This window comes from Vanessa tameamea, chromosome 6 (genome assembly GCF_037043105.1).
Source record: "Vanessa tameamea isolate UH-Manoa-2023 chromosome 6, ilVanTame1 primary haplotype, whole genome shotgun sequence".
NCBI lineage: Eukaryota > Metazoa > Arthropoda > Insecta > Lepidoptera > Nymphalidae > Vanessa > Vanessa tameamea.
The window spans coordinates 4,050,866-4,073,736 of record NC_087314.1 but is presented as its reverse complement, the minus strand read 5'-3'; the positions used below and the strand labels follow the sequence as shown (position 1 = coordinate 4,073,736).

Below are 22,871 nucleotides of genomic sequence, written 5' to 3'. Positions count from 1 at the left end.
CCGTCCTTTGAGTATTTCTTTTCCTTTATTTGATTCACCAACAATTTGTAATATTTGTATGACAGTTCCAAACTTATAAAATACTGAAACAAAACGATAAATTAATTATACGTAAACACCGTATGCTATTAGGATTTATATAAATTCAAGCTTCATACCAAATATCATCTAATTCGGTTTAGTGGTTGGTTGTGAAAGAGCAAGAGACAGACAGACAAAGTTGTCCTCGCATTTATAATATTAGTATAGATTATTTTTATGAGGCAAATACATACGTGATACAAAATTTGTCAAGAAAAATGTTTATCTCGTGAAGTGAGTTAACGTGAGATGTTTCTTTTCTCCGTTTAACGCGTCTTGAATTTAAATCATTATAAAAAAAAGAGTTGGTCCTTAGAGAATTGAATTTTTATGAAAAAAAAAAAGATTGTACATAAACGACGATGTTAACAAGGTAGGGTCTGTCCTGGCATCGATACATTAGCATTCGTAGTGATTATTATCGCCTGTTTTCTTCCACTTAAGATGTTACCGTTTTTTTTAATAAATACAACTTTGTAGTCGTAGGTTTTAGGATTAAAAATTAGCCTATGTCCTTTCTTGGTGTTGAAGCTATAATTTTATGAAATTCGGTTCCGCGTTTTAGCCGTGAAAGCGTAACAGACAAAGTTACTTTCACATTAATAATATTAAAATAGATTTATGCATGAAAACAATGACAATACTTCTTCGGTCCAGTTGCTGGCTCCAGCCCGATCCAGATGCAGGTCATGCATTCAAATCACGAGATGGACTTTTATAAAAAAATTTGAGTCTTTCTGAAAATATATTCTTAGTTACTACTAAGAAGTTCCACAGCTAAATAAATTACTACTGTCTTCTAATTTAGCAGTGATATTCCCGAGCCTCAAAGAACACCTAAACATATTCGGTCGCACTGGATTGCGGGCAAGATCGGATCAGAATCCGATTATTCAAGTACGAGAATGAAGAGCGCCTCTGTGCGTTTACATAATAACAACTGTACAGTTACATATGCTCCGTTGAAGATGTTGGACGTTGACATCGCTAAGGTAACAGTTTAATACTTAGTCCTTACTTCAACTCGTAGATGACTTACTATATGATCTTTCAATTGCCTTCCATTTTAAATAAATTAATCAGAGAAATTGCATCCATAAGTAACGTATCTATAATATTATTGTCTAATAAATAATCGTGATTTGTCGTTATTACTTATAAAAAATAAAAACTTATATAACATTTTACACGATATTATGTTTATATATATTAATTATAAAATGTACTTTGTAATTAAATATTTTAATATCAAACCTAATGCTGTAGTTATAAATAAACTTATTTAACAATCATTTGTCGCAAACAGAACAAACCTTTTTCCCCTCCCTCGTTAGTAAACTCGACAGTACTTTTTTGACGTCTGCCGTAGGGCGTCTCCAGCGATTCAAGGGTTTTCAAAACAAACTTACGCATAAAAACAATATGATTTTTATATTCAACACGTTAAGGGTCAAAATGTTAAGAATTTTAAATCTCCTACGGCATTGTTATTTCGAAAATGTTTGGACAGATTTGAGATTTCACGATTGACAAATAACTTTGACTCTAACATCAATGGACATAAAGAATAAAATCCAGCACTTAAGAGCCGTAGCCATGTACATAACAATTTTCGTTCATGTACACTCTCGTAACTCTTCAGATGAGTGTCTGAGACGTGTCCCCTGAAAAATCTTTGAAATAAATACAACTTCTTTTCGCGTTCTCGTATCGAAACCACTTATGATTTCAATGGCAGGTCTTCTCAACCAATAGTAATGAATTCTCGAACTTCAAGAGCAATTCATCATTATTATCTAGAATCTAAAACCGTTAAAGTTGTACATTTTACTACATAAGTATTTTTTCTCATCTTAGTATTTTTTTTATTATTCTCTTACCTATATAAGTACTCACTTTTCCGAATAACGTGTTATTTAGCTCAACTTAGAAATAGTATATAAGTATTTTTGAAATATTATAGTTTTTAATATATTTTATACTGTTCATTATATCATTGCAAGTGTGGAAATTGTAGCTCGATTAACTTAACTTTAATAATTTTTATCACCCTTATAAAGCGTTTTAATTTATGAACAATTCTGATATATTTCCAAGTTACTTTATTCATGCTAATAATAAACATAAGTTAATAAAAAATGTATTATTTATGTTAACAAGGTATCGTTTAGTATTTTTAACAATATAACATTACAACAATTTTCAAGGCCTGGTTATGTTCAAACACAAACGGTACACGCCGTACAATAGCCGGTCAACAATTATAATTTAATAGGAACGATAATAGTCCTAAATGGAAAAGCCTGCATATTCACTCCTCTGATTAGCCCGTATATCGTTTGGGCTGAAGGCTTTCTGTTTTCTATATTTTCGATAGTTTTCTTCTATTTAATTTACTGTTTCCTTTGTAACTAAACATATAAATAATGGTCGCATATTTGACCACAAACATGATCATTATATTTTCAAACGTTTCATACGATAATACTCTGTCAGCCTTGATATAAACTTATGTCCCTTGTGCCTGTAATTATACTACCTCATTTAACCTTCATAATAACACGAGCCTTTATTGTGTGGCGGTAGTGTAACTCATGACGTAGTGGTACAACACTATCTACATTTAAAAAAAAAAAAAAAATCAATAAAAGTTTTGTGACTTCGGTAACCATATTGGGGATATATCGTATCAAACTAATCACTTACTTAAGAACATTTTTATAAGCATTTTCATCGTGTTACAGTATTAAATTTAAAGTATAGCTATCACTGGTATGGAATACAGAATCTTACAAGTAGAACCGACAAAAAACTCGGTTCTACAGTTTTACATATACTCTATTCCAACGATAAGAGGAAAAAAAAGCCAAATAAACAACATTTGACAGCAAATTGACGCGATATCATTGGTCGAGAGCTTGATTAATCTATGAATTTGTGAAAAAATGGCGTCTATAGATAAATGCGTTAAATACGTTGAATAAAATTACAATTTATTATTGATTTTGTATGAAACTTAGACGATTAATAACTTTCTGTGTAATTGTAATACAAATAATGAATCACTAATCTTTGAATCAGAACGATACAAATATTCTGCGAGAAATAACTCAAATTTACTTAGATACACTGGTTAAATATTCACGAGATTAACATATTATTTACCTATGATGATCTCCCTATGATAACCTAAGCTCATAGTATCAAAAATCATCTGATTCGAATCTTCGTATATCCATACAGTGATCAGAACCACCATAAATGGAACCACTAAACTTGTCCGGCCCTAAATCAATATGCGCACCTGTAATCCTCGGGAATGGTCCCAAATAAAAGGAAGGGCAGGTGAAAAGACTGCGGTTGGTAATTTATTACAAAAATAAAGCCGTAGGGCTATCTGATCGTGACTTACATTGGACCTTTGGATCCTTCTGGGATTTCGTGTGTTCGCACATACTCTTAACTCGGAACAGAATTTCGTGGAAGTGACAAGAGTGTCATTAATATTCAGTACGAGTTATCCTCGCGCTCGATTACATAGACTGGATGAATACGTTGATACCCTGAGAAATCTTTCATTTTCAAGCCCTCTGACCGATGCCCATGACCAAATAGAAATACATACTCTATCATAGTCTGATTCAGTAATTGGAAAAAACTCAAGTTAAACTGTTAGAATTTTTGTAATTTCCATAATGTTTCATATTTCATGAATGATTTACTTTTAAATTTTATCAATTATCTAATGTCAGCATTATAATTTCTGAAAAAGTGAATGTTATTTTCTACAAAAATAAAATACTGAGATTTAAAAGACTTACTGTAAACATTTCTCAAAAAATGTATCTAAATATATATAATATACCGGTTCGGAATGTAGATTCTACCGAGAACAAATGGCTAGAAACTCGAACGAAGGACAGTAACAATTTTGATATTGTATGGAACAGAATGTGTTAGTGTTTTGCGGAAATGTAGATACCATAGAGGCGCTAATGGTTAAACAAAGTTATAAAATAAAAATAATGTTATGAACTGTCTTTAAAATAATATGCATAATGTTAATAAAAATAAACAAACTTCTATCGCCAAACAACTGTATTTAGTATTGTTGTGTTACGGTTTGAAGGGTGAGTGAGCCAGTGTAACGGGCACAAGGGACATAACATCTTAGTTACCAAGATTGGTGGCGCATTGGTGATGTAAGGAATGGTTATTATTTCTTACAGTGCCATTGTCTGGGTGGTGATGACTACTTACCATCAGGCACATTTGCTCGTCCGCCTACCGATATCATAAAAAAAAACAAACTTAGATTTACGCATTCCATGCAATTAGGTAATCTTAGCTCAGCCTTATTGTACACTAATAACTATTCTTGATAAATAATGAAAACAAAGAATACCTATATCCTTATTCATATTAATGTTGTTTACACGTTTAAAGACGTATCACTTTGTATGTTACCCGAGTCAGATATTAATTTTAAGTGCTTAGTGTTAAGTTGATGGTGTAACTTTTCCAATAAATAAATAAATAAATAAATAATTTTATTCCACCTGACTACTCATATCCACTTTAATTAAACTTCCAGTTTGTAAATGTTTAAAACGTCATTTTAACGCCAATTAATGTCATTGGTTAATCAAGCTCTCGACCAATGATATCGCGTGAATTTAATGTCAAATGTTGTTTATTTGGCTTTTGTCTTGTTTTGATTGGAATAGACTATAGTTATAATTTAACAGGCTCACTATAAAATAGAATTCTCTTTTGAATTGTAACAAATGTTATTCGTGCTTCTGTTGGTTGGTATATTTCTGCTCAACACAACCCAATTAATCGTGTTTTGAATGAAATATCGTATCGATCATTTTGTTTGATGTCATTTCCATTTACCTCTGTTCCTTCGCGACGAGTTTTAAAGTTTATACTGATGTGGTTGTTATTACGTGAACATAAAGTCTATAATACTGTGGCTTATTTGTAACCCCACTTATCTTTTATTTTGAAACTTAAATTGTGATGTACAGTGTATAATAAACTAGTCAATTCGCGCGTTTTTACCCACGTTAAACGTCACTGCCTCTGAAGTCGTAATGTAAACCATATACCAACTTTATCTTTTATGATCATTTAAAAATTTAGCTTTTTTTTTAAATTATGATTTGTACATTCTAAGATTAGCGCATACAATCAAAGAAACTTTTCAGTTTAAAAAAAAGTATATATTAAAATGTAGTCATTTTATAGATTACTTAAAGCTGACAAATATACTACAGTAAAGAAGATAATATGTCAGATAAAACAAGTGTTATCTTTTAAATTGTTGAATTAAAACTTAACAGTCTAGGTGAAAGTAAAAAGTTATTTTCAAATTTGACTGCAACGTCTACGTGTAACGTTTGATGCAAAAGTAATCGATCGAAAACCTGTAAATGTCCGAATACAACAAATTACCAAGGTTTTAGATCTTGATCCACCACTGAAGTCTCATTATGGTTAGAACCCGACCCAGTCAAAATTGTTTTCGACTGACAACACTGTCAAAAGTACTTTTAACTAACGACCTAGGGTAGAATAGGTTCTGTTAGCTGCGTCATCTGGGAAATAGGTATCACGTGAATGTGTATATAAAACGCTCGCAGCAAAAAACCAACCTCATCTACATCTTTAATCAAATTAACTTGGAACAATTTTTTGTGGGTCGAAATTTATTTTGACCGGAATAGAATTTTGACTACAACATATATGTACATGTTAGAGTATTCACATCAAACATTACCTGAACTAGAAAGGTCTATACTCTATTCCAACCATAAGAGGAAAAATGCCAAATAAACAATATTCGACAGCAAATTGACGCGATATCATTGGTCGACAGCTTGATTAATCTATGATATTAATTATGGATTTGCGATAAAATGACGTTTTGAATGTCGACAAAACTGTTATCGGAATTTTGGAAGTAAAATTAAAGTGGATATAAGTACTTAATTGTAATAGTATTGTAATTTGAATACAGATATATTAATCATAAGCTCTTTATAGTGCACAATATAACTGAGTTATTAGCAAATCGCATGAAATACCTAAATCTAATGTTTGTTTATCTTTATTCCTATTTCCATTGGAATAGGCTATGTGTTAATTTTGATTAAAAATCAACACGTTTTATCAGATTCTTATCGAACCTATATGGAAAACAGGAACCTTCAAATTGTACACACCCGATTTGATGGTAAATGACCAATGCCACCTTGGGAACTGAGATGTTATGTCCCTTGTCACTGGCTCACTCACCCTTGAAACCGGATCACACCAATTTATACGGAGAGTGGGTGTTACTTACCTAGACAGGCTTGCGAAAAGCCCTATAACCAAGTAAAAATTTTATTATCCATACGCTTAGCGAAAGAAATTTAAATATTAAGGTTTAACTAACAAACATATACACATACAAACTTCCTCTTTCGACGTCATCGCCTCGTAATCGTCAGCCTTGTTTGATCGAGTTCCCAGTAGATTTACTTTTTAGCTTTCCTCTTTAATATAAAACAGACAGACTGTCAAACGGGCCATTTGATGTCAAAATGATGATTAACCGTTATTAACACGATCAACGCGCTTTAGAAAAATAAAATTTAGCCATCGTGTTAAACCAGGACACGGACATTTAGTCTGCAAAGATTTCATTGGACATAAATTTACATAAATAATTGATAACAATTTTTTCCTCTTATTTCTCTTAAGAAATATTCTAATTAATACATGAAAAGATTACGTACAACATAAAAGCCGGAATCACTTAAAATATTAATTCCTTAATTAAAAAATCGTCTAATTATGTCATTGAAATAATTCTTCGCCCGCATGGGAATAAAATCCATTAATGAACTGGTTTAAAAATGTACACCCGAAAGAATACACCCTTAATCACAATCACATTCAAATCTAAAGCGATTCTAATGGCGTCAGTATTGAATTGAATATTTCGCTTTTCTTAATGGAACATCGGCTTTCATGTACGTACCACTAGCTGTCGCGCGTGACTTCGCTCGTGTTTTAGAGGTTTAAAAAAGTTAAAGTAATGTCGTTGTTTGAGGTTCAAGCTCGTCTTATTCCAAATTTCATTAATTCGTCCAGTAGTTAGACTATGAAAGCGTGACAGACAGGCAGACTGACAGATAACTTTCGCATTTATAATTTTAGTTCACATTTATGAGTTTTTGTATTACACCATAACTTTTAAATGCCTGAACATTGATGTCGCTAGAAGCATAATCCAGAGTGTCACAAGCGATAAATGAATTAATTCATTCTTTCAGGGGAGTCGTATTAAATTTTAAGTTATAAATGGTTTTTATATCTACCAGTGTTCTCCTACTGGCAAAAATTCGATCATCATCATGTTTTTTTTTCTGTTCTTTTTTCCGGCGATCACTAGTTGTGTTTAGATATTTGTTAAACCATGAAACATCAGATATGACCGCTAAACAACAGTACTTAGTATTGTTGTGCTCCGGTTTGAGAGGTGAGTGAACCAGTGTAAATACAGGCACAAGGAACATAACGTCTCAGTTCCCAAGGTTGGTGGCGCATTGGCGATGTAAGGAATGGTTAATATTTCTTACAGCGCCTGTGTCTATGGACGGTGGTGACCACTTACCATCAAGTCGCCCATATGCTCGTCCGCCAAACTATGCCATAAAAAAATAACCAACGCTGTTTTTTAGTTTTATCACATTTTTCTGCTTAATTATGTTAACTGTTTTATTTTAATGACCATCTTAAACTAATGAAAACAATTTATATGTAGATATGAGTCAGTAAATTTCTCGAAATGAACTCGCACGGTATGCGTACGACGTTATGTTCTGTAAGACGTAACATGTTATAAATTTACATTAAAAATATAATAAATTATAACATGTAAATTAACAAAAATATATTTCAACCAATCGTTATCCATTGCTGGATAAAATTCCAGGTGCTCCGCACTTCGCGTCCATTCGGATCCCGCAACTCATACGCGGTGTCCACTCTATGTCTCGCCCGCCGGTCATTCGGTTTACGTCTTCTGCTATTTCAGTCTGCTAATGATGCAAGCTTCGATAACTTGTGCTCCACGTGTTGTGTACCACAATTGTGCCCAATATATTTGGTGAAACTGATTTAAAATTTTATTCCAAGACTACAAAGTATGTACTGTATAGGTGATGTTATCAGTAAACAAAACCTTGAAAAAAAATAGTTAACGGAGCATAATAAATGACAGCTATCAATTGATACACGATTGTACAGAACTTTTCGACTATCAAGATGACGATAAAAAAACCGGGAAAGCGCGATTCGGACTAACGTACTGAGGGTTCCGTACCATCACTCAGATAAAAAGACACACTGATGTAACAACAAATTTACAGTTTTTGGATTTTTTTCCATACTTGTGCTACAAGATATCGCTTCTGTGCGAATGTATGGGAAAAGTGACGAAAAGGACCATATATTTTGATCATGCAGGCCTAGAATTTTGAATTTTCAACAGCTCCAAGGAGCACAGACTCAGTATTTTATATTAATTTCAACTTTATATCTCAAAGAGTTCCTGAGAAAATTAATCTTTACGGAAAGACAGATGAACAGTGAAGTGATCTCGTTAGGGTTCCTTTTTAGAGGTACAGAACCCTAAAAATAACATTTTTGTCTAAGCAGTAATGTCAACCTTCTCCATCTGTAGCGCCCACGTGTAATGAATACGTTTAGTAGTCACTGAAGCATGAATAAAAAGTTCTAGTCTAAATTAAATTCTTATAAAATATTACCGAACCAATGATTTACCATAACGATTTGTAATATTACATTTACCAATGAATTAATTTAATCATAATAAAATGAAGAATTTAAAATGTAAACACATCTGCACCTCTGCATCTGAACCTCTTCTAATGTACCTTCCTATTTATTACCCAGCATTAAAATATTTACACACAGCTGTATGCATGGTTATAAATATCTCAGGTGGTTCCCTATATAAATAGAGATATTATGGTATATCAATTGTGTTATTTTAATCGATTACTAAATGTCGCGGAGCTGTGAATGGATTTTTAAATGTTGTAAAAGATTAACTATTGAGTTTCTTGACGGTTCTTTTCGGTAGAATCTGAATTCCGAACCGGTGGTAGCTTAACTCAATATAGTTTATTGAATCACGATTCAAATGTGTTTGTAAAAATACTTGAAAAAAGTATGTATATATATAATAAATATATACGATGTTGTTTATGTGTGCGTTGTTTATCTAAAAACTTTTGTTTTCGAAGTGCAACTAATAAAATTTAGTACCTACCTTATTTGTTACCAACTAAATGATGTTCGAAATTTCAGTTCAATCGATCATCCGAAACTTGTTCAAAATTCACAAATACTGACTGGAGAAGTTTAATTACAAAAGCTCGTAATAACGTTAGTTATAGATAATAATTAACGGTTTTCGGTATCAAAATTCAGCTTCTATATTTCCTTTATGTATATTACGATAGCCGACCCGTCCCTGGGACTGAGATAAAAAGCCGGGATTAAGCTATCGCTCCTGGACACTCACGACGCTGAGTCCGTTCTGATTTTTATTAATTAATACTTGAAGACTATTCATTATAGTCGCTTAAAAACTTTGACAGATTTAGCAACTACGATGGTAGACTGAGGTATAGTAATTTACCTGGTTAGGTACCGCCTGCATACTACTTACAACTACCAATTTATAAGCTTCGGTATAATGTAATCGTTACAATTCCATATGCAACAATTGAAACAACTAAGACCCTGATGGTTGGATATACTTTGCTATTTATTCTACCTAATGCTTAATGTCGCCGGTCTAGAAGAAATCTAAACAATTCGACACAATCATACCTCACTTTAATGCAGCGCCAATCCTGGGAACAAATTACACTCGTACGTTTGCCTTTGAAACCGGAACACGGCGGTACAAAGTATTCCTGTTTGGAGGTTGAATAACTGACGAAGGTGTACCCATCTAGACGCACAAAGGTCTATTTTGATAATGTTAAAAATAGTCTATTGGCTCTGACAATGTATAAAGGCAAAGTTGCCTTCTCATCATCTGTCTGTCTATCTATTTAATATAACATTCATTTTAATATGTTTCTTTCTACTTGTTCTGATTACAACTAAAGTTTTCTAGACAGAAACCAGCCTGCAACATCGTCAGAAAGTTTTGTCAAAGGCGAACGATTCCTAACACAGAGTATCAATATCGTATAAAATATTCAAAATCTCTTTGAAGTTAAATCTTTAGCGATGTTGCAATAACGTATACTACATTATAAAGGTACTTTCACATAAGATCCCTGTTTCGTGCAAATCAATTAAAATCTACGTTCGCACATGTTTACGCCAAAGTTCTGAAATAACACGTTATAATTCTCTAGAATAACAATCCACACCTCGAGCTGGGAAATATTTGACGAGACGATACCCCAGCACATGTAAAGGCGGACGCGTTTTCATTCTACCGTTCGAAATTTAAAAAAATCGATACATGTAAAAAGATTAAATATATAAAATAATATCATAGAAATTAAATTCGTTCAATCTGTTGCCATTTTAAAATTAACCAATCATGAAAAATTCAGTCAGCCAATAGACTATTTTTAATATTATCAAAATATACCGTAACAATACTATGACTTTGTGCGTCTAGATGGGCACACCTTTATCTGCAATAAAACTTTTGCGTAAAAGATTATTAAACAAAGAAAAAAATATTTATTTTATTGTAAATCTATTTTATCGACTTTACAATACAGCAAAGGTTTGCTTAATATTTTATTAAATAAATCTTGTAGAGAAAAGAAAAAATAAATCCATCAATATTTTATTTTATTTGATACATGTCTGAATAGTACTATCTTAATATCCTTAACAATATGTAATTAATACGATATAGTTTCTTTAAACATTCAATTATAAAACTAAAATATTTCTATATAATATATTTGAAAATACTACCGTCAAAGTTAAATCGCATCTCGGTATAAAGTGAACGTGCGTCCAATATTCTTCAAGTAGGTATGTATACCTTACTCGGGATGAGACCGGGAGCGGTCCTATTGATATCGCCGGCTCGAATGCATCTCAAGATTTCAATCTAACGACTATGTGTACCGCAAACTGCGGCGTCTTAGGACCACTAATCTAACTTTACGCGTTCTATAAGACTGAAGTTATCAGTCAGCTCAGATTGAGAGATTTGTTATTAAATTTTTTCGTTATCGACATGATTTATAATTATAAAAATACACTAACAGGTAAATATTTACGTAAAATAATAAGTTTATTGTATGAACTAAAATTATAACTATGTTAGTGTATTAGTATGTAGTCCAAGGATATTTTTCTTTTATATCATAAATTATTATTTAATAAGTGTGATTTGTTTTATTAAAATCCATATCTTTATTTATTACGAATAAGTGTACACGTGTATTTTCATTGATAGAAGAATTTAATTCTCCGTTTCTTGTCGGTTGTTTTCGGAAAAATTCACATTCTGACCCAGAAGGAGATTGACTTTACGTATTTAAATTATTTGAATTGCTTGTCTACTTGAATGTATACTTAGATTTTTAATTTAACTAAAACTGAAATACAGAATTGAGTGTGATCCTTTAAAACCTTTACATTAACGATAAAAATAATAAAATATATTTCAAATAAAGTAGAGACGGTATAAAAAGATTTTAACGAAATTATTATTATTAACATTGTTCTTTGGTTTTCAATATCTACAATGCTAAATATTTGTTTTATTTTAATACTGACTCTTAAAACACTCAAAAAGATAAAGCAAATTAAATCCACCGAACAATACAATACATCACGAAACTAAAACTATTTTGCGTATTATATATTTATATGAGTAACGAAAATATCGATGTTTGCAACACATGAATGAGTCAAAACAGAATGTGACGTTTAAAATCGCAAATAAGAAACTATATAACACAAAGATTTTTTAAACAATTTTACCCTCTTTGCACTCGAAGTTGACGAAAATTCACTCAAATCCTGCCGAAAGAAGTATCATTTCAGTAATAGTCTTCGAAAGTTCACCCGGCACGACACGGTTAATTTAACTCACACGTGCAATGGAAACGTGTATCTAATATACGTGGCTTGGATTCAGACCGGTTTCAATTGATATCAGTTGAAATGCATCCCGTGATGAGTTTGTAAGTTATTTTATGAGACCCTTAATATCTCGGTTCGAATTAATCCGTTAATAGGTCGCTATATAACTTTGAAATAGGTTTAATATTTCTTTTATAATTTACATAAAGGCCGTACAAGTTTGGTAGCACAACTGTTTTCTCAGTATGTTTTGTAGTGCAGTTTTTAGGTAAAAGATATTTCTTATTGGCCTAAGTGTCTAAGCGCAAAGATGATCATTTACCATCTAATTATCATTTACAAGTATGCCTTGATAAGAAAGAAAAAAAACGAGAGGCGTCGGGGAACACCTGGTTGGGACGAAGTCGCTTTCGCTTTATATTATGTATGAAACATTACAACACTATGAAATAAATTAACAATGTTTGAGAATTATTAAGTGAACATGTAAATTTTTTTTTTTTATTAATAATCCCGTATGATTAAAAACAATAACAAAGAACGTATATACATAGAAAGAAAATAGTAAATAGAACGGAAAGGTCGCTTGGATGGGGCATTCCTTACGTGAAGATTTCGGCCAGTTAATTCAACTGAAAGCCGTGTAAACTAACTTCGTTCCTAAAAAAAGATTCATTCTGATCTAAATAATTTAAAATATTTGATGTCGAATAGATTTGAAAATTTCGCAAAAAAAATTAAACAAACCAGTTATAGAATCTTCTAGTAAAGGTAGCCCAGTGGGGCGGGGCTATTACGGTCAGAGCATAGCAAATGTTGCTATCAAAGGTTTGTTGCGGATTGAAATCAAATCGAAGCAAAAAAATAAAAACCAGTATTATGGACGTATGCAGCAGCATAATACTCCATAATACTGAGTTAATGACTGCAACATATATCAATCCGCAATAAATATTTGATAGCAACAGTTGCTATGCTCTAACCGTAATAGCCCCACAGAACTTATATGGATAGAAATATAGATTGATTTTAACAAGGTAACCTAAACATTGACTACTTACTCTAGTCGGCAACATCAACTGGTCGGTAAGAGGCCGCAGATTCTGGTTCTACGTTCAAATCCCGAATCAGTTCAATATTAAATTAATGAGTTTTTATTAAGAAATTCTCAGTAACAGCTCGGAAGTTAGACGAAGACTCCTCTTGGTCCTGCAGCTGAACTCTTCTGGGTGGTTTTGGATGTCATTCGTCATCGGATTATTAAGGGAATGGACGGTGAATATTTGTGCACTATAATATGTCCCATGCTATTGCCGAAATCACGGAGAGGAACACCATCATAAATCTAAACATGTTAACAGCAACTAAATAATTTTCTATAATATTATTTTCACAATAAGCCTCTCCATACGACGACCCAGTTCCATAATACACAAGTAGCGCGAATATAATGCAAAAATGCTATTTCACGTGACTTCAAAGCGAGTTGGTAATGAGAGGTTGAAGTACATGTGAGTACATAATATTAATTTGATGACACAGAATATGGAAATGAAGGTTTGTTTGGGATGAATTTAACAATAAAATTGTCAACGAGCTTGAGAAGTGAATATTTTTAAATATTTCTGACAAATGGTTTATCTGATGGTAAGTCGCAGCCTATAAAGATTGCCACTGACAAATTTTAACTATTAACAATTACATAGTCCCTTACATCGTCAATCCACTACCAACTTTGGGAGCTAAGTTATGTCATTTGCGTCTGAGTAACACTAGCTTACTTGAATTGGGACAGACAACGATATTGAGTACCTATTGCAAGTTGTCGATTAATATTGTAATAATATGTTGTTGATATTCATTTTGAATTTCGAAAAGCATTATCTCAATCTTAAGAATTTACCGCCAAAGCGCAGTATTTATTGCTATGTTAGTTAAAATAAATCCATATCAGCTCTGAGATGACTTCCAAGGGTATTGATCCTAATGACGTACGACATTTGATTTTTTTTTTCTACAAAGAAATATACTATTTGAGAAACTGGTAATAATGACAACACTTCCTTCTCAAGTTCCCTGTATATTTTTTATGTATATTATTCATGCAATATTGAAATTCCAAGCTTTATTTACGAACGTTAGAGAAATTTACATGAAAATCTGAACGGCAGCATCTGACGTCTATACAATGATATTGTTTGAAGTTAAACGTCATGTTACAACGCTGCTTACAAATTTGAACATCAGACGGATAAAGCAGGTTTGGTCGGCTTAGAATTATTTCCGTAAGTAATATTATCCGTTAATAGAATAATGAAAGATACACTAATAACGATAAACCAATGGTCTAGTTGTTAGAACACGTAAATATTGGCCGGATTGTAGTTTCAAATCCGTACAAGCAATACTGAGTTTTTATGTCCTTAATATGTGGTTATATTGCATTTCGTGCTCGGCGGTGAAGGATAACATCGCGAGGAAACCTGCAAGTATCCAAATTATGACACACATGTTTTCACCAATCAGTCATTGGAGTATGGTGGAATACACTCTACGCCCCAGCTTTAAAACGATATCTCGAACTCAGCTCTAAACAACAATTTATATATCGCAATAATGTAATTCACAAACCACGAAATCGTGGCAAAACGAGACCGTATACAGCATCCTGATCGTTTCTGAGCGGCCTAGCTTACTGTTTCCCAAACTGAATGGACAGAAATTGGCGTCGTCCGGCGATCATGCCGATAACAGAGATTCAAATCACCATAACGAAATCAGTATCCCGGCTGCCTGTTCCAACGGAGCGACGTGTCACGGAAATCTTAACTAACGATGTCTGACGTACAATACTGAACATTTACCTTAGTTTACCTTACTATAGCGAATATACTTTTGTTATATTATTTTCCGTTAATCTGATAAAAACGATTTGCCATCGGTTCTTTTAGTATAGCATTCGAAATTTTAATTTAAAATATGCAATTCTATTGGTTATCAAATAAATCGAAGAGAGTTAAATTTAAGTAGGAAAAAAACAACAAACGATTCAGCTAGATATTGACAAGCTTTATTGTTACCAGTAAAATAAAAGTAAAAAGCAAAAGTAACCTACGTTTTCCTTAAATTTTCAATAATGATTTTATGGTTGAATTTCTACCAATGGGCGAACACTAGTATTTATAAATATATTAACACGAATAATTTGTTATTCTAGTCTAGACGTTAGACGATAACAGAAATGCAAATATACCAGACAAATTGGCAATCGTGTGTTGCAGTCTATGCCGTCCTCGGCAATTATGACTCCCACTCGTGATTCTTGACAGACCATTTTATAAAGCATACATCGTTTTTGTTGCAAATGTTTGCTGTAATATTTTTATTATATTCGACACGAATTAAATGCGAAGCATTAATAATATATATCTAGTTTTAACCGCGTCTTCTCAGCCATGTAATTCCAGGATAAACAGTTGTTAGTAACTCTCCGACCCATATTAACAAATGTCATATTTTTGCATTCGCATTTTCCTTAACCGCCGATCAGGTGAATTTAAAATAAACCTAGCAAAATAACCTACCACCATGGATAAAAATGTACGTGTCCCAACCACTGAACCATCTTGACTATGAAATTATGATACTATAAAATGAAAACAATATAAACAAAGCAATTCCTTTAAATTATCTTTATTTGGATCAATAAAGTATTCTACGATTGTACCGAAATAGTAAGCAAGACATTTTCAACGACTTTTTTTTTTGTATTTCTAAAAGAATGGCCAATAAGGAGGGCAGCAAAGGCCGAACGAAGTCAGTTAATCCTCCCGAGATGAAAAAGTAGAGAAGATATAAAAGCTGGCGAGTAATCGATCCGACGAATAAAGTCAGAACGGCAAACTGTGACAAGTTTGCTGTAACATTTGGGATTATGCTTTCATTCAGAAGTATTTAGTTATTTTATGCTTTTATTAACACACCTCGTCTTATTCAAATGGTCAAAATAAGTTACTTATTACTGATTCTTATCAGTTGAATATATTTCTTCGTTAATGACGATTCATAACAACTCGTAAGAATCTAATTGCGTAAGGTAAAATTTTATCATTTATATCAGGATGTAACGCGCCTGCCATAGGCATTGTTAATTATTTTACCACCAAAGAACAATACTTAGTAGTCAAGTATAAGTTGACTGACTCGTTGGTCTAGTGACTAGATATAAGGCTACAGATCGCGAGGTCATGGGTTCAAACCTTTTGGGCCGATAAACAGTCATTGTGTGTTTCTGAAGATAAGTTCTCAATAACATATATAGCCTGCAATAACAGCCCTGAGCCTGGAAATTGGAAATGTGTACATTCCCGTACCTCGGAAAGTACGTAACGCCGTTTGTTCTTTCCATTCCGTCCCATCGGATAATGAGAGTGAGAGAATAAAGACCGTACTTGTGTTAGCGCACATACTTGTGCACTATGACATATTATAGTGCACAACTACGCAACTCCGCAGGACATATCCTGCGTAGTTGGCTGAGATTAGCCGCCGCAGCCGGAATCGGTCAGCGCGACAGATTGTGAATAAATTCAGGATCAACACCACTGCTGCTAACTCGTTATCTCCTTGAATATCGCATTAGAAATGTCTTCGAGTATTTTTTTTTATATCGGTAGGCGGACGAGCAAATGGGCCTCCTGATGGTAAGTGGTCACCAACGCCCATAGACAATGGCGTTGTAAGAAATATTAACCATTCCTTATATCACCAATGCGCCATCAACCTTGAGAAATTAGATGTTATGTTCCTTATGCCTGTAGTAACACTGGCTCACTCGCCCTTCAAACGGGAACACAACAATACTGAGTACTGCTGTTTGGCGGTAGAATATCTGATGAGTGGGGGTGGTAGCTATCCAGACGGGCTTGCACAAAGTCCCACCACCAAGTGAAAATGACATCTAACCATGAGTCAAACCACAAATGACTTCATCGTCTAGTGAAGTAAACTATCCTCATAATAATTAATTAATTTCCTCCATGAATCCTATTAATATCTGACAGAACGGTTCATTACCCTTGGACTGGCGAGATATTAAAGCTGAGAATATTTCCTTACCCAAAGAGAAGAGTTACTATTTTATGAAATGTTTGTCCCGAGGTAAAATCTACGCTTGCTAAAAAGCGAGCAAATTTATTCCTTGCGCACCAGACGTCATAATTAATAAAATGTCTTATCGTTTGAAAAAGTGCTGTGGATGACTAGTATCCGCACAATTATGATTTAATTTACAAACCAACGACTCATATTACGTGGTACATTTTACAGATACAAATTACCTTAAAACAGCCTATATATGCCCAAAAGTTGGGTAAATCCCCTACCAGTCCAGGAAGCGGTCTATTTAACCGGCATCAGCTATGCTATTTTTTATAGAAAAAACGGTGGGTGGACTGGCAATTGACTCTTATTTATTTCTTACATCGCCAATGCGCCACCAATCTTGGGAGCTAAGATGTTATGTCCCTTGTGTCTGTAGTTGCACTTATTCCTGTTTGGTAGAATAGGTGATGAGGAGGAGGATGATTCTCCAGTCAGGCTTACAAAAAAAAATTGAAAAAATCACATATATGTTAATTTCATAAACTTACAATAAATATATCAAGAAAAGATTTCCTTAGAATATAATCAAATATTACACTTAGCGTTTTTCTTCTTCAATTCCCATCAAGAGCCAACGTTTTGTTCAAACTTTATTTATGGAATATTAATTTTTTTGCTTTTAAAAGAACCATTACAATGAATCTTCGTAAAATGTATTAAACTTAGTCTGTTGCCCAGAATTCAATTACACATTATTAGTCGCCTTCTCGAATATCCTTGGACCACAAAATGGAAGTTAGAAGTTAGTGTGAATACCCACGGGCTTCGGGTAACAGATAACAGGAAATTATAGAATTATTGTATTCTCTGTATTTCACCTACTTACTGAATATTAAAATAGAATCATTAACAGACTTTTTTATTGATTCAAGAAATTATATCTATACTATCTGGGAATTTTTTAAACATGCAGCTGTTAATGATTTAATTTTTACAGGTGCTTGATAAACCTGGACCTGTTTATATACAAACCTAGGATTATGGATGATGATAAGTAGGTGTTCGGTATTCGTTGTCTTATTAACACAAAACAAAATATACCTTTAAGTGGACGTAAACATGCATCTATGAACGATATATCTATTATAAAACTAGGTCCACTTAACTGCTATTATAAACCTAGGATTATAAACAGCTGTTCGTTTAACGTCACTTATGAGAACAAAATAAAAATTGCTTATTGCTGTAGCTATTACTCAAGTCTAGATATAACAGATTCAGCTGCGAAGTCACTTTTAGTAATTGTATTAACAAGTACTAACAACCAACTCTGCTCCTATTAACGTAATAACTCGATAGTAAATTAATAATTTTTTTTCGTAAAACAACCAAACAAACATGAGTCATATGTTTATATAAAACTAGTGGTCGCCTGCGGCTTCGCTCGTGTCAGGCATAAAAATCTTATGCCTATGGTCTTCCTTGGAGTTCGAGCTTTCTTTATGGATATTTTTGCCGCGAAAGAGCAACAGATAGACAGAGAGACAGAGAAATTATTCTCTGTATAGTATTAGTACAGATTTAGCTAATAAAATATGAGTAATCATTTATATTAGTAATTGGTAGTAGAGCTCTATGCAAGCCCGCCTGTGTAGCACTCAGACGGGCAGACATTCTACCGCCAAACAGTACTTAGTATTGTTGTAATTGAAGGGTGTGTGAGCCAGTATTACTACAGGCACAAGGTACATAACACCTCAGCTTCAAAGATTGGTGGCGCATCGGTGACGTAATGGCTAATATTTCTTACAGCGCCAATATCTGTGGGCGGTGGTGATCACTTAAAATCAGGTGACCCATTTGCTCGTCTGCCTACCTATACCATAAATTATATATGTATAAAACTAGATTTCTAACTAGGAATATAATGTAAAAAGATTTCTACGTTATTATAAAACGCTAACATGACAATATGTGGAGTAAAACGCGACATTATGTTTGTTATTTATTTTAAATGTTGCATTTTAAAACTATTTGCTTTGTAAATACTCACGCGGCATATCAGTATAAAAAGTAGACATTATAAAAAATATATAATTGTTATTCTGTCATATGTAACTACATAGTGTTTTTTTTTTTTCGTTTCCATTTAATTGTAATGATGACGATCTACATATTTCCTTCACAAACGAGTGATATATAAATAGCGGTATAAAAAATCTCAATATTAAATGCTATACGTTTCTCTAACAAATATATAATTATGACTATTTTATTTACCTTCGTGTTCTAAACGCCTAGAATTGGAAATAAAATTTATGATCACACTATATAATACGATACAGAGATCTCTCCCAAAGAAATCATAGACACTTAAGTTAATGTGACGTCATGGAATTGCTTTTTATGTTTAGTGAATATGTGGACATTCACTTACCTATATATAATAAAAAAAAAAAAATTGTTTGTCAAAAGAGATTCATTACATGATATTATGTTTGTAATTACTGTCTAACTAATTCTAAGGTTATCGACCTCACATTTTTTATTTATTAAAGCGAGCTTACTAACTGCATTATTATAGCGCATCGATAAATATATTCATAGTTACAGTGCTCATAAAAATGGAACTTGCTTGAAATAAAATATAACAATTGAAAGTCTAGACTACCTAGACTCCAAATTTAACTATAATGACGTTTGTAAACATTGCTATTCATATAAATAAGGACTTTCTCGCGTTGCGTCATTATAGAAGTCTGCTCACGGCGGCTCATTTTCACAATGGCCGCTATTCTTTAAGTTTAAAAGTATTGTAGTTTATTCAGCCAGTCATTTTAATTCTGATTTTTTTTTTTTGGCAACAATGTTAAATTATTATATTGTGAAAATAGAGTCAAAAATAAAATTATTAATTTAATTCAAAATTATAAATTATTTCGTCATGAATTTTTTTTTTTCAAAAAATGGGTACAATTTTGTACGTTATAAAATATGTTTAAATATTTGTGAAAGTCTTATTTTGCAATACATACATCTGTATATTTTTACAAACATGAACACAATAATAAGTGTTATGTACCTACACAAAAAAAAAAACAAATGAGTACTGCCAAAATAAATGATTTCTCTGCAAATTTAGTTATTTTGTTAACTAGACGTATTCCTATATAACTAGATGCATTTCAACTCTCCCAAATGACTTGGCGAATTGTTTTAATTGTGCAACTATCAAACGCTAATTGATAGACTCTACTCCAACGACTCTACAAGCTCTACCTGCTACTTTACTATATGAAGTTTAACTTTTGCATACTCCGTAATTTGTGGCAATTAACAGTCGAATTGAAGTTAAATCAGACTTTGATATATGGATATTACGACATAGTTTATCCATGCTGTATGTATATATTTAATATCATTATACTGTGACATATAAACTAGCAAATTGGAAATTACCCACAACTGGGCTAAGATAAGACCTCTCCATTTGAGCAAAAGGTTAAGACCTTACTTCACTACGCTGCTCCAATGTGCATTGGTGGGTACATATGTTACAGCTCTTCAACCAACACATAGTTATCTCCTAAACACGTTTTCCTTTACAAAAGACTAATTGTAACCACATATTAAGTACAGCAACATAAATGTCCCACTACTGTACAAAATTCTCTCTACAGGAGCTGATTCGATCAAGCTTCTCCAATGATAGTTGGTAGATATCACGCGTAGCAGAATTTCATAGAATTAATTTCATATAATCTGTATTTGTCTTTATGCTGCTGCGATATTTTATATTATTAAAGCGGATTCTATTACTGTGTGTCTGTCATAATAAAGGAATATCAAAGCTGGAAAGGATCGCTTGTTTAATTTATGCTGAAACAGAAAAAGTAACGCTGGGAGGGCTTTGTGCAGACATGTCTGGATAGTTGCCACCTACTTATGTTAGTTATATATATGTTACTAGCAACCCGTCCCGGCTTCACGCGAGTGCAATAAGGGTCTATGTACAACTTTGGGATTGAAGAACATACTTACATAACATACATACATAAAAGGATTCTTTTTGGCCAGTAATATTGAAATTATTGGCTTTAATCTACTATAATGTACTAAAATGCATATATTATACATCTAGACATTTATCTTGAATCACTCTGTTTATTGATGAAAACCGTATTTAAATCCGTTGTGCAGGTTAAAAGATCAAAGCGTACATACGGAAAGCGACTTTGTTTTATACTATGTAGAGATTGTACCACCAAACATTAAAAGTTACTAATTTGTTTTGTTTTGTTTGGGTTTAAAATGCGAGTGAACAGTTAAGTTCCTATGGCTAGCGGCGTCATGTTAATATTTCTTACACTGTTAATGTATATGAGTGGTAATCACTTACTTTTATATGATACGTTTAGATAAATAATTCGCTCAGTGGATATTTGAGGAAAATTTATATCAATTCGCAAGTTTCGAACATATATTTTGTCTATGTTTACTTTCAATTGATAAAGCTCATCAACGACAAACAGAAAAAAAATAGAATAACATACTCAAAAGAAAAATGTACGGAAGTGCTTTGTATTTTCTGACTCCGCGTGAGTACAATTTATGCGTTACGAGTGTACCCTATAGCACTGCTAATACACATACATACATACATACATACATACATACATACATACATACATACATACATACATGTAATAATATAGCATTCTACCAATGAAAAAAAAAAAAAATCATTAGTACTGAAGGTTCACCCCAACCCCAAAAAACAAAATAAACTTCTTTACAATATTAGTATAGATAAGAATAGATTAAACATTTATTTGCACACACAACACAATAAGAAAAAATTATATACACATTTAAAATGTACTTGATCATTTATATTAATAATAAAAAAATATATGTCAGATATAATTTAAAAAAAAAAACTTCCGCTTATGTCCATCAAAACTGTCTTCATTGATGTAACTAATTGTAAGTCAAAATCGTGAACACGTTCGAAACACATCCAATCATTAGTTAATAAAAAATATAAAACCAACAATAAAACAGAACACACACTAACGAGCCCTTTAAATATACTATTAATTAAAATAACAACCTACAAGTATTTTAGAACCTTATTCAGAAACTAATAAGACATAAATTGAACTTTAAACATTCAAAAACAAATTGATATGATAATAATTTTATACTCGCCTTTTTTCGATAATACAAAACGATTTTATATCTTATAGCCTTCGCATAAGACCTAAATTAGCATGTTTAGTGGATACTTTTTTTGTATTCATGTGAAATTTATACGTCCATTAGTAACTAACGGTATTTTATTTGATCCATAAAGATAACATATGCTCTGATCTATTAAATTATAACATAACCTTACTTGTAGTTTCGTGTTTTAAAGACATTAATGGATTTGATGAGTGATTCACGGTGAACATTAACAAAACTAATACTAACACTAATCAGGTTTTTTGAAATGAGCAACTATGCGAGTATGCGAGCGAGTTTCT

At 32.6% G+C, this 22,871-nt stretch overlaps 2 protein-coding genes across 4 annotated transcripts in view; both read left to right on the top strand.

Annotated features, from left to right (window-relative positions):
- Positions 1-22,871, top strand: part of LOC113393532 (uncharacterized) — a 125,249-nt gene that overhangs the window by 32,088 nt on the left and 70,290 nt on the right. The window lies entirely within an intron of this gene.
- Positions 10,905-22,871, top strand: part of LOC113393362 (cyclic GMP-AMP synthase-like receptor) — a 186,452-nt gene continuing 174,485 nt past the window's right edge. The window contains exon 1 of the mRNA XM_026630208.2: positions 10,905-10,910. The gene's annotated coding sequence lies outside the window, so the exon portion shown is untranslated. The remainder of the gene's footprint in view (positions 10,911-22,871) is intronic.